This window comes from Camelus ferus, chromosome 3 (assembly GCF_009834535.1).
Source record: "Camelus ferus isolate YT-003-E chromosome 3, BCGSAC_Cfer_1.0, whole genome shotgun sequence".
In the NCBI taxonomy this organism is placed as follows: Eukaryota; Metazoa; Chordata; class Mammalia; order Artiodactyla; family Camelidae; genus Camelus; species Camelus ferus.
Genome location: NC_045698.1, coordinates 100922743 through 100936668, shown reverse-complemented (window position 1 = coordinate 100936668; position 13926 = coordinate 100922743).

The following is a 13926-nucleotide window of genomic DNA, read 5'->3' as shown; positions in this document are numbered from 1 at the left end:
TGTATCATTGCCTGGGAAAATGAGAACGCTTTGCATTTAAACAAAGCACTCCCAAAGATTTGGGGAACAAGAACTTGAGATAAAGAGGACAAGTTCAAAGGCCAAGTATGCTTGAGAAACAGGGAAAAAACAACTACTGATGGAAAATTGGAGACCTGTACTTGGAAATGGGAAGGAAGCAGGAAGCACAGGAGTGGTCTTCTAACAGGGAACAGCAGTCTGGCCAGGGAGGCACCACTGATTGGCTGTGGGAGGGAGCTCTGATTGGCTAGGCTCTGGTTGCCTGTCTGTCTCCTGGATGAACTAGAGTAATGAGAAGAAGAATTCATGAGAGAAGGCTTCCAGGGAACTCTTGAAGCTTCTTTTGTTGGTGGCAGGCCTGTGGATTTGTCATTTCACCACAGTACCCACTGGAGAAGAGTTTAATCTCCAATGGAGACTGAAGCATTGTTAGGAAGGGGGAAGGATTTCTGAGTGGCTTGAAAGTAGCAAATACCCACTTCAAGGGAAGAAACATTGATGCTTTCAACAGAAAGAAAATGGCTAGTGGAAAATGGCTAGTAGAGAGGAGTGGAGTCAATGGTTTCTTTTCATCAAAGATCATATTATTCAAGAACCATACAAAAGGATTCTTGACTTTAACCTGCTCTTGTCAGGACCCTCTCAGTCCCAGTGTATCCAAATTTCTGTTGAGTGAGACACACACTATATGTTCAGAACTTACACATATTTGAATAGTGAGGATAAAGAGAATTTTTAAGATCAGAGAGGCATTGACTAACTGGAATTTGGAGAAAATTCATAAATAGTGACAATAGTGTGGGTATATTATAAAGTCATAAACCTTGAGCAAATTGTGTGCAATGCTGATCCAGAACAGAGCCAGATGGTGCTAAATAAAAGTCTGAATACCTGACCACTTCTGACCACCTCTGACTTGTGGAATGGGCAGTATTTCTATTCACAGTGAATGATTACTGACCAAATCTATCCTAGATGAAACTTCATCACCCTGAGGATTCTAACACTCAATCCAAACTAGTTCTCTTATAACATTACCTAAACATTCATACCTGCGTATTGCCATGTCTCTACTCATATGATTTTCTCTACCTGTCAAAAACTTCATCTTGCCCAAGTATCAGCTTCCCTGTGACTTATTCTATAATTGATCCCATCAGCTAGAAGCTGTTTCTCTAAATTTTCACAAAATTATAAATGCCCCCTCATAAAGTGCTCACTATATTTTTGTTAATTTTCTCATTGATTTTTTTTTAACCCTCACATTTCCCAAGAATAAATAATATCAGGAACAGACTAATCAAAATCTATGCTTATGAGAAATTTACACATTTCTTTAACTATGTAAGTTGACATTTCTATAGTAGATCCATTCTACCTTGGTAAACGAACGAGTCAGTATCTCATGCTGAAAAATCTGCATTCAGGTCAGTAATGACTTTACAGTTTTTGTTGGGTAGTGTAAAATTTCATTGGGTTAACTTAATATCCAATATGGTGGCCTCCCCAAAGCAAAGTGAGTTCCATGGTGTTTTCATGTCTAATAAGTAAGAACTGCTGACAACTTACGAATGATGCTTCCTCCACTTTATCAAGATACAAGTGTATTCTAGACTGCAGCTCCTTAGGGACAGGATGGCATCTGCATCAGCTCCCCCCAGTGCCTGCGTGTGGGAGTGACTTGCCTCAGAATTGGTAAGTAGTCCCTAGAGTTTGTAAGGAGGACTCTGTTTTTTGTGGGGTAACCAGAACTTTAAGCTCTGCATCAGGCTGGGGTTAGGTTCTAGCAGACGATCCATTAGAAGCCTGAGGGTATTGGAGAAGTCCTCGTGTCGGGGTAACGGCCCAACCTTCTCTAAGGAGGTTGAATGTCTCGTGTGTCTTTCTGGGAGAGATTTTCAGAACTGGAGCCGGTGAACTCATTTTTAAGGAAAGCTCTCGCCGTAAGTAGTGGTTGGCCAGTCCAGCATGCCGTTCATTTTGTTCAGTCTTGGAATCATCTATGCCCGTGGTGTTACAGTGTTAGTTACCTGAATGGCAGATAGCATGGGTCTGCGAGACTCATGTGGTCATTAACTAAGCTGACTCTGGTGAGCGTTCAGATTGGAAAGGGGATTTCCTATGGAGAGCCAAAAGAAATTGCCAGTATACCAAACGACTTCATTGTACCCGGTCCTTCAGAAATTCCAGTTCTCTCTGAGGGGGATTTTGATGGAGAAAGTGACAGAGAGATGACTAGTCCAAAGCTCCGGGCTCAGATTTCCCCTCTGTTTGGTGTGAACAGCACGTGTCCAGGACAAGTAGGAGAACAGCATATTTACAGACATTTGGTCAAGTTCTGGATTAAGACCTGGGCTTGAATCCTGACTCAGCCACCACTTACTTTGAAACGTGAATGTCTTGAAGCCTCAGTTCCTTTGTCTATAATATGGGGGGGATAGTAATAGCATCTTCTTTACTGTGTTGTCATGAAACTCGAATGAAATGAATTATATAAAATGTTTAGCATTGTGCTTGGGAAATGCTTCGTAAGTGTTCACTGTTGATGTCGCTACTGCTGCCCCTACTCTGTTATGATTCCATAATCCTGGAAAACCACCCACCAGTCCGCTCAGGTGCTCATATCTTTTTTTTTTTTTTTTTTTTTGATTTATGGCAGCTTTCCTGCATGGATTCTCTCCTTTTTCTCATCCTTCCTCCCTCCCTCCCTTCCTTTCATATACATATATTGAGTATCTGGCCAAGATTTACGCCAGGTGCCAATGATGCAGTGATAAACTTAAGTCTATTCCTCAGGGCATCCTAGACAAGTGAAGAAGAGAGATGCATCAGTAAGCTATTACAGCGCATCGTGATAACTACAATAGTGGCTGCACAGTGTCCAATGGAGCATGATGGAAGTGATGAATAGCTAATAGGGAGAGAAATGGCTAAACGGAGGTTTGCAGGATGAATGAATGTTTGGGAAGGCCATTTCAGCAGAGAGAAAAAAGCAGCAAAAAGGTGCTGGGGGGTATGCTATATGGTGTATTTGAGAAACTGTGAGCAGTTCCATACAGGTAACACAGTACATTTGGAGAAATACTGGGGCATGAGGCTGGGACACTGGCACAGAGAACTGTGTGCGAGGTTTGGAATTTAGGGAAATGACATAGATTGCTGCATGTTAGAATAATGCCTCTAGCAGGAGTGGGAAGAAGGAGCAATTTAATGCCACATATTCTGTGTTAACAGATGTCTCCTCATTTGATAGTCCACAACTGCATAGCTCACCCATTCCTGAGCCAATCACCTGCATGGGGACTGGGGACACCGTTATTGGCTGACTCGCCAAAATTCACCCAGTCTTTCCTGATGCACACAGCTGATCAGTACTTGAACAAAGATAGAATTTTCTCAGCAAGAAAGAAGGCCAGAGACACCCACTGACTAGACAGTCAGTGTTGTCTGCCGCAGAAGCCAAATAGACAGGACTTAGTGACCAAGGGCACGTTAGGGCTGAGGAGTGACAGTGACTCCCAGGTGTCTGGCTTAGGCCACTCAAATAAGTGTGTCTAGTAATTATCTATACAGACATGTTTCAGTAGGTTTCGATTCAGCAGGAGGACTGTATTATAGTGTATTCATATGTTCCTAAGGGACAAAGAAAATCCTTGAAATGCGAATTTATCTTAACTGCTTTATGGAATTAGGTCTGTTTTGTATGAAAGCTGAATATTCACTAAATTACTGCCCTAAATTGAGCACATTTGGGAACAATATGTGCATATCCAGTGGTTTAATCTCTCATTCATCATTAAGGTAAACATAACTATGATTGCCAGTATTAATGCAAAATAAAATATTCTGCTTAGAAAGAAATTCTTCTTAAGGCAGAAAAAAAATTGAGTTTTCTTCTATATAAGGACCTTTAATAAATATTGCACATATTGTTTCCTCCTTCTATACCCATTAAAAATTCTTAAGCTTGAAGCAATTTGTTTCCCATGAGCTAAACATCCAGAGTTCTATTTCCAAAGTCATCAGTCCTGGCAGTCATTCTCATCAGAGTCTCTGAAAAAATGATCTTCAATAAGGTCACATTTGGTCTCTCCCCACAGCAGGAGGCCTGTCTATTTCTAAAAATACGTTGCTATGTTACAAATGCACCATCTTCCTACTATGGGCAGGAAGAGAGCCGTTTGAAACTTGCCTATACAAAGCCAATAATGGGGAAATAATAAATCTGAGAGTTCTAAAAGCACCAGTCCTTGTTCATGTGTTCCTTTCCTTCCTTTTCAAACAAATATAATTTTTCTTCCTTTGTCTGTTCCTTCTCTTTCTGTCTTTTTTTTTTTTTTTCCAGGAAAACACATTCAATGTTCTTCAGTAATTTAACATAAAGAGAACTACATGATAGATTAAATTTCAAGTCAAAAGGCTTCCTACCCCGTGACTTTTCTACCACATTTAACATAAAAGAAGCTTCACTTCAGCACTTTGTAAATAAAAATTATCCCCCGCAACATGTTAATTGTAACTTGTGATCCAAGCAGTACAAGGGGATCATGTTAGAAGTGAACTCCAATTAGTCTGAACAGCATGGAGACACTTGACGCTAATTTACAACAAGGTTGTTAAAACTTACGGGAAACAGCCCTATAAAGTAAGATTTTACAGTGACAGCCTAAAGGACCAGTGATGTGTTCAACATGATTCTGAAGCAGATGAAAAGGGATGGGACTCTACTGTACGTCTGACATAGAGAAAGTAAGGTATAATTCTGTGGATTTCAGCATTATAATCTACCGTGTAGACTATCAGATAATCCTCTTAGGACATATTCAACTTGGGACTTTATAAATGTAAGGAGCTTCATCCCCTCAACAGACGTTTTCCAACTACCTACAATGTCAATTTTTATCCCAACAGCCTGTAACCCCATATATACTGCAACAGGCGCCTGATGGGTCCTCCTGATCACCTTCTCTCATCCAACCTGGATGATTATAGGACAACACTGATCATATCACTCAGATGCTTTGTCCCTTAGCAGTGCCCGTCACCTGCCTGATAAAATCCGTACTCCTCAGCCTGCCATTCAAGGTCCTGTGGTGTGTGGGCTCTGTCTAGCTCTCAGCCTTCATGCCACTGTTCTTCTACTTTTGTCACTTGAATCAAGGCCCTCACTTGAAGAAGGGGTTAATCATGCTACCCAGATGTGTGTTTCTTGGAGGATAACCTATAAATAGGGGACCATTTGTTTTCTTTGACTACACTACAGACGCTTCCTGCCTCTGCATGTGTTCTTCATTCTGCAAAAAGGAAATCCCTATCTCATTCTTCCTCCATATTTTCTGAGTTTAAAGACGTGTGGAGTCTCAGCTTTCAGACATAGCAACTCCTATGTCTTATTTCCCTAACAATAACTATAGAGGTTCCTTACGTTCATCTCTGTGGGACATATATGGCTGGTACTTTGAGCAGGGAAAAACAATGAGAGCTCACTGTGTATTGAAGGAGAAAATAGCTCAGTGTTATTCTTCTGTTCATTTGGTAACTGACAAAAAGTGGAGAATTCCAAGAGCTGTACCAGCATATGCCCAGCTCACTGCACATGTTTAGAGGAGAAATATGAAGCAGAGGTTCAGAGCTTGGTCTCTGGAATCATGCAGACTTGGGTCAAATCTGGTTCTACCACTTAACTACCTATGTGATCTCAGGCAAGGTTTTTCATGCACTATGAGCATCTGTGAACCTCTATTTTGTATACTATGAACCTCAGTTCTCACAGAGGAATGAGAATTGAAATTGTGTGGTTGTCACAAGATGGGAATATGATTTATAGACCAATACCAACAAAAACACCTGTAAGATGTAAACTCTTTGGAAAACAGAATAGAAAGTAACAGACACATTACATAAAGTGGGAGATGAGGCAACAGGCTCCCAGCTGGAAATATTGACTTTTCAGGTCTTTGGCTCTTGATGGCTTTTTAAAAGTGCCAAAGGCTTCATCCCCACCGTAAGAAGATTTTGCAAAGTATGATATGTGCTCTTACCATCCTCATGAAAGTTTGTGTATCTCCCACCAGACTCTCCTGCCTTGGTTGTGTCTGCCTGCCCACTGGCTGCAGACCATGGGTGTAAAACAACCTCAGCCCATTTGTCAGTGTTTATTGCACTGTTAATATTCCTGAGGTCTATTCCTGCTCTAATAGTGCCTGCTTCACTTGGTAGATAAAAGGATTGAGACAATGCGTGTCAAACACTTCGTGTGGTACCAGACATAGGATAAGTGCTCAGTAAATCATAGCTGGCATTATTATTTTAGTTTTTGCACATTACTTTTTTCCCCTTCCGTGGGGATGGCAGGTGAACAATTTAGAGTAGGTCATCCAAGTCTTTTGTCAGGTGAAACGATTCTGGGATTCCCCCAAGTCTTACCGTGATCAGTGGGGACAACAGGAAGGAGAATGGGAGAAATGATATTGTCAGTGTTAGGAAGTACAGTTGACCCTTGAAGAGCATGGAGGTTAGGGGCACACACAGTCAAAAATCAGCATGTAGTTTTACAGTCCACCCTCCGTATCTGCAGTTCCATATCCAAAGAAGGACTCAACCAATTATGGATCCTGTAGTAGCGTAGTATTGAAAAAAGAAATCTGTGTAAGTGACCTGCACAGTTCAGACTGTTCTCTTGCAAGGTCATCTTCACTTATTATTCAAGACGAGTGTGGAATCAGTGTCACCCTTACTTGCCCCTGGAAGGAACATGCTATCTGTTAAGGTGGGGCCAGGAAGGATGCAGAAAGGCAATAAAAGGAGAAGCTCTGATAACGTGGTTTATAATAAGCAGTACACTTTTGGTCTTCGTCCCCAGTTCTGGCACAGAGCTCCAAAGTTTTTTAGAATTTCCTGTGATGAGAGCCATGAGGTGTATTTTGTTATGTTAATGAGGTGATTTTTGGATACATCTAAGGTTGGGGGCTCCTTATCCTGAGAACCAACCATGTGATTAGTGGGTTGGACCTTTCAGTCTTGCCCCCTGACCTTTGGGGTGGGGAGAGGGGATAGAGGTTGAATCAATCACCATTGTTCAGTGATTTAAGCCATCACACCTGTGTAACGAAGCCTCCACAAAACAAAAGGACTGGGTTCAGAGAGCTTCTGAGCATGAGATTTGGAGAGTGGCACCCTCAGAGAGAGCACGGAAGCTCAAAGCCTTTCCCCGTACTTTGCCCCATGCATCTCTTCCGTCTGGCTGTTTTCAAATTCTATTCTTTTAATAATAGTAATTTCATAATAAACATGTAATCTAATAAGTAAAGTGTTCCTTTGAGTTTTGTGAGCCACTCCAGCAAATTAATTGAATCCAAGGAGGACAGAAACCTCTGATTTATAGCCAGTCAGTCCAAGGTACAGGAAACAACCTTGATTTGTAACTGGTATCTGAAGGAGAGGGGGCAGTCTTGTTACACTGAGCCCTTCACCTGCTGCTGTTCGCCGGGTAGATAGTGTCAAAACTGAGTGGAATTGTAGGACACCCAGCTAGTGTCTCACAGAATCGCCGGATGGTGTGGGAAAACCACCCACCACACATACACACACATGTTAAAACTGATATCAGCACTTTTTCGCAGTCATTTGAAATCTGCAGCTCTTCTGTCTGGCTATTGCAGAGCTCATCTTTACTGTATCAGATTCTCATTAAGCAGCATATAGTATTGGGGACCTACTGTGTGTTAAAGGTCCTGCCAAATTCCTTGAGGGAATAGAAGAGAAAATATATGGCATGCTGCTTCCTCCTTTTCAATCTGACCTCTTACTATTGGAAGGCTCAGAGCTCAGCCTTTGGTCTTGCTTTTTTTCCCCTCCTTTATCTACATTCATGCCTTTGGTGACCTCATCTAGTTTCATGGCTTTAAATTCTAACTATATGCCAATGACTCCCAAACTTACATCTCCATCTAGACTTCTCTCATAAACCCCAGATTCATATGTCCAGATGCCTACTACAGATCTTCATTAAGAGATCTAACAGATTTCTCAAATCTGACATGGGTTTTAGTCATAGCTAAATCCCTAATGTCCTTTCCCACCCCAGCCGGCTTCATCACTCACAGCAAAATTCTATCCCACTGGTACCTCATCTTTGGAGAAGAAACATTACAAACATTTAAAATTTATAAACCTTTCTTTTATCTCTTTTGGCTGAATGTCAAATGATATAATCAGGAATTTCCATGAATTTAGTGGGAACTGAGCTGGACTTTGAAAGCTGAGTAGAATCTCTCCAGGCCAAAAGTTGGCATCCAGGTAAAGAAAAAAATATAAACCTAAATGTGAAGTGATGGGTAGATTGCTGGAGGGCAGCATGATAAATTTAGAAGACAGGGAATCAGGTTGAAGTGTGATTCAGATAGCTGAGACAGAACTAAATTATCTGATTCTTAAGAGGTGTTTGAATCATGCTTTACCTGTAATACGAATATTGTCAATTGAATTGTTGGTGAGGCAGGGGTAGAGGTGATACATGGATCATTTATTGTTCTGTGTACCCCAAACCTGTTCCTTCCCCAGTCTTCTTGATTTCAGTAACTGGCCACCTCATCATTCTAGCTGCTTATGTCAGAAGCCTTGCAATCATGTTTAACTCTTCTCTTTCCTGTAATCCTTTCCAAATTCATCAGAAAAATTCTGTCTTCTTTACCTTCAAAATATATAAGAATGCACTCATTTCTCCTACCTCCTCAACTACCACCTGATCCAGGCTACCTTCATCTCTCCCCTGGAGTATTGCCCTGGACTTCTAAATGGTTTTCCTGTACCCACTCTTGCTTCCCTTCAGTACATTCTCAGCATAGTTAAATATACTTTGTATTTAAACGTAAGCCAGATAATTTATTTCTTTGCTCATATCCTTCCACAGTAGTTTCCCGTCAAAATCACGTAAAAGCCTACAGTGTCGTACACAATATGACTCTCTACCTTTTCTCCCACCCTCCTCCTACTCTACTCCAGCCTTACTGACCTCCTTATAATCCCTTGAATATATTGAGCATGCTCCCATCTCAGAGAATTTGCACCTGCTGTCCCCTCAGCCTGGAAAGTTCTTCTTGTTCAACTCAATCTCTCACTTCCTGTAGACTTCCTCCAATCAAATGCCACCTCCTCAGGGAGCTCTTCCCTGACTGTCCTAAATAAAACAGTGTAGCAGTGACCTATGGACCCATGTCCCTCATCCCTCTTTCCCTGCTTTACTTCTCTCCATGGTGCTCAACATCTGGGACATGACATAGGGACTTGCTATCCCGGATTTGCTTTTTGCCCCTCCACCTTCACTCTCTTCTCTTCCACACGCCTTCTCTTCCCTGCGAGGCTCACCAGTATGGACTGCATCACATAGGCTTTCTGGTCCCTGGCCTTGTAGATTCCAGTTAGTTTCAACCAATGACAGGCGGTGGCAGAGACTGCATCATGGGAAGAGGACAAGGTTGCTCCCTGTCTCCCTTCCTGCCATACTGCTGTTTGGAGTGACTCTGTTTCGTCTCCCGTGGTCACAGCTATTAGAGGCCAGCAGCCTCCCTCAGCTACGAGCATCTCTCTCTGGGTTCTTGTGACTGCTCTCCTCTCCTAACCCTTGAGGCCTCAAGGGGTTGCAGTTCTTTGCTCTCGCTAGCCCAGGGCGCTTCACCATACCTTGCAGATTTCCCTTCATCCTGTAGCACCTTTATAATCGGTCCCTTCATTAAACTCTCTGCAATCTAATTACCCTGCTTGACTGAGCCATCTGTTTCCTGTGGCGACCTCAATTTATTTCCTTGTTTATTGGCTGTGTCCTCGTCTGCACACACACACGTGTGCGCGAGCACACACACACAAACACACAAATGTGTAATTTCTCAAGAGTAGGGATTTTGTGACTAGAATACCTGCCACATAGTAGGCAATTGATAAGTTTGCTGATGGCTGGATAATGAATGAATGTGTTTTCTTTCTTATTCTTGCAAGAAACTCATGAAATAGGATTTATTGTCTCCATTTGTGGATAGGGAAATCAAGGGTCACAGAGAAGATCATGCCACGAATACAAGACAGCACTGATGGGAGTCGCTGTGCTGTGTTTGCTTTGCTTCCTTGCACTATCTTTTCGTTAAGTTATGTAAGACCTTTCATGCTGCTATTATATGAAAGGTTGCTACTTTTATTATCTTTATTCCATGGGATTGGATGATGTCACATAGTTTGTGAATTAATCCGTTGCCACGGCAGTTAAATAGCCACAGAGAAATGCTTTAGCTTTTAGCACACAGTAGATGGCTTAATGACCCACCGGCCAGTAAAGAGAATATATTTTAAATCCAGCACATGTATTAAATCCAAACCATATGTAAATATACTTGGCTGATAAGGCTGTTTCTCGAGCGTACTGTGTGAACTGCTCCAACAGAGTTGTACTGTCTCCAGTCAAATAAGAGATGGGCATCTGGGCCAGAGGAATGGCTGATTCAGAGTCAGCTCGCAGGAAGTGCCTTCAGCCTCAGAGGTGTCTGCTGACGTAAGTAGAGAAGGCAATTCCCACAATGGAAGGCAAAGGGTTCCTGTCCTTGCTTTGTGCCAGACTAGCTGACTCCAAGGACCACGATCCATGTTCCTCTGAAAATCAAATACTCTACCTTCTGATTTCTCTAAAACCTACCAAAAAATATCCCCTCCTTCTCTTTTATGGTCCTCCATCACAGCGAGGCCTCTGAAGGTATGGGGTGGGAAGAAAAGTGTGCTAGTAGGTTCAATGTCTTTTGAGGGAAATAGATGGAGAAAATCATAAAAAAAAAAACAAAACAAAAAACAGGCAACTACTGCTCATACGATTTCCAAATGAAAATAAGCAAGATGTCCTTGTTATAAAAAGAATGCGCTTTTCAGAGTCAGACTGCTCTTCTAGGACTTGAGCTTCTAAACTCATTAAAAAGTGGCTTGTCTTCTCTCTGTTGCCTTATGGGAGGTGAAGGAGTCAGCATCCCAGCGTCTTCTCCAACAAAGAAAAAGCAGACTAGAGGCAGGCTTTTTCCAGTCAGCCAACCACCAAATGCCCACTGGGCATCGATCATGTCCCCAGGGGTGCGCAGGGTGCAGAGGATGTAGTGGTGAGCTCAGTGTGCGTGGACCCCACCCACAGAGGGCTTACGTCCCACCAGAGGAAAGAGATATGACACATATAAATGAGTTACTTCTGGGTGTACAAAGGGCTATGGTAGAGAAGTAGAGTCTTGTGAGAGCTTATTAGAGGGGAAGCGTCTTTGGTAAGCCAGGTCCGCAAACACCTCTGAGAAGGGTAAGCCTGCAAAGATGGATAGATGTGGGAGGCTGTGGACCGTGCCCATTGCACCTGTAATTATAGACCCAGGTGGAGCACGGGACCTGGCAGGTGCTCAGTGTCGGTCATCATTGCTCTGTAACAATCCACTCCTAAAGTTAGTAGCCTAAAATTACAACAACTTATTCTTTTTTCATAATTCTACATTTTGGTGGGATTCCACTGGAGGATGATTCAACTGTACATGCCATTGGCTGGGGCTGCAGTCATCTTGAGGCTCAGGTGGGCAGGAATGGCTGGTGACTGGGGAGAGATGACTGGGACCACTGGGCCTCTCTGTCCTTGCAGGTCCAGGGGCTCTCCTACTCCATGGGGCCTCTCCATGTCGTCCCTCCAGCAGGGTCTCTGGACTTCTTACAGGATGTCTAAGATATCCCCTAAGTGCGAAAGTAGGAGCTGTCATGCCTTTGCAAGGCTTAGGCACAACTCTAGAATGGAGCCACCACTACTGCGTCCTGTTGGTTACAGCGCGTCCCAAGGCCAGCCCAGATTCAGCGAGGGAGGGAGTCACACAAGGATGCAACTCTCTGGACGTGTGGTTCACTGTAGGGGTGGGGAGGGTCATCTTTAGAGACTAGCCACCCCTCTAGGTGCTCAGTAATTTTATATTTAATAATGGATGAAGATATGAGTAGCATCAGTCAATGTGGAGGGGGAGGCATTAGCAGCATCTTTGATGACAGAGAGGCAGGCACAGCTAAGCCTTTCTGAAGGACCTGGGGGAGGTTGGGTTCAGCTCTCCACCGAGACAGGAGGAGAGCCATGGATGAGACTGGAGAGTGAGCTGGGAACAGCCTGAGCCTGGAGCCTGACTACCCTTGAGCTTTTCAGTTACATAAGCCAATCAATTCCCTTTCTCCCACTGCCAATTTGAGCTGGGTTTCTATCTTTGAAGCAAGAGGCCTGATTAATGGGAGGGAGGCGGCAAATCACGCTGCCCAGGAGGGGAAGGCCCTGGAGGTGACCTCACCACTGAATGCGAAGCCATTTGGAAACAACCTGTTCTGTACAAGCACAGAGCACTGTGATTATCTGGGATGCGCAGACTGAACTTAGAACATAGTATAGGATCTGCCCCTGACATCAAAGAGAGAGATGTCTGTGGGTGGATGTCCCTAATGGCTTCAGAAATCCCTTTCCACAAGCATAATTAACACCGACAGCTGACGGCTGCTCAGTACCCCTGCAGTAACTGGTCAAACACTTTCAAGGCTCTTCTCAAATCCCCATAGTGTGAATTTGCTTGTGTCAGTCTCTACAAGTCACAGTTCCAGATTTCTGAATCCTAGACCCTCACTGCCTTGAGAGTTGTTATGTTATAAATTTGTTGAGCAGATTCAATAAGATAATAGATGCAAAATGCTCAGCATAGCACCCAGTCAGAATCTAATAAAGCCCAGTGAGTGTTAGTGTTTGTATTTATTGTTGTCGTCTGATTTTATTTCTGGAAACCGAAGTACTTTGGTGAATGTGGTTAAAAAAAAATCCCTGCCTTTAAGTCCCCCAAAGATCAAAAAGATAGGAGAGCTACATCAAATGGAAAGAGAGCTTCTCTAGGACCCCCTCCCTGGACCACGCTGAAACCCAGAGGTACCCATCATCCTAGGTATGAAGTCCCAGAAGGCCTCAGCACAAGGATATGTCTACGTCATCCCTCCCTGATCTCTGTGTTAAATCAAGGCCTACGCAGGGCTTTGGGAACAGCGACCAGGGTCCTTGGTGAGAGCCGCCAGCACCCCAGTGTGGCCCAGCTCCCTCTTATCTCGTGCTGTGTGTCCCTTTGGTGCGTCACGCTGCCTTCTGCCATGTGGTTTTCGCACACGCCATCCTCTCTGCATGGCGTGATCTCACCTCCAGCACATTCAGATCTCAGCTTGAGCTTTACTTCCTCACCCCAGTCTGGGGCCGTTTCCGATCCTGCGTGGTGTCATATCACTCTGGTCCTTCGCTTCGGAGCTCTGCATCACAATTCGTTATTGTACTCCTGTCACTGGGAATCTTTGATTAATAATGGACTCCCTCCCTTGACTGTAAGCTTCATGACAGCAAGATCCAAGGGATTTTGTGTCCTTCTTTTCCTTTCTCTAAAGCACCCAATATAGGGTCTGATGCGAAGTACGTGCTCAGTAAATTCTAGTTGAGTAGATGGAGAGAGAGAACAATGGACGCTATCTGTTGGGATTAGGGACGGAACTCACCAGTTTATTCAATCAAGCCAGGTCATCCCAGAGAAATCACTGAGTTCCCAGAGAGGGGGGAAATACTTAATTCCAGAAATGATCCATTGCTCCTTTTCTAATCCTTAAATCAATCGATTGTCCTTTGAGGATTGATTTTTATTTTAAGTTATTTCTCTCTTTAAAAGGTGGCTTCCCCCAGAAGTGCAGTTCTTGCTTGCAGGAGAGATACATACAGGGGCTAAGGCCTTTCTTCCTCTTGCTAAAATGTGCAAAACACAGTCCGCTGTACACTCCACATGACCTATGCCCCCTTTGTAAAATTTTTCTCTGAAGCACTTTAGAAAGAGGCATTATGTAAGGATGAAT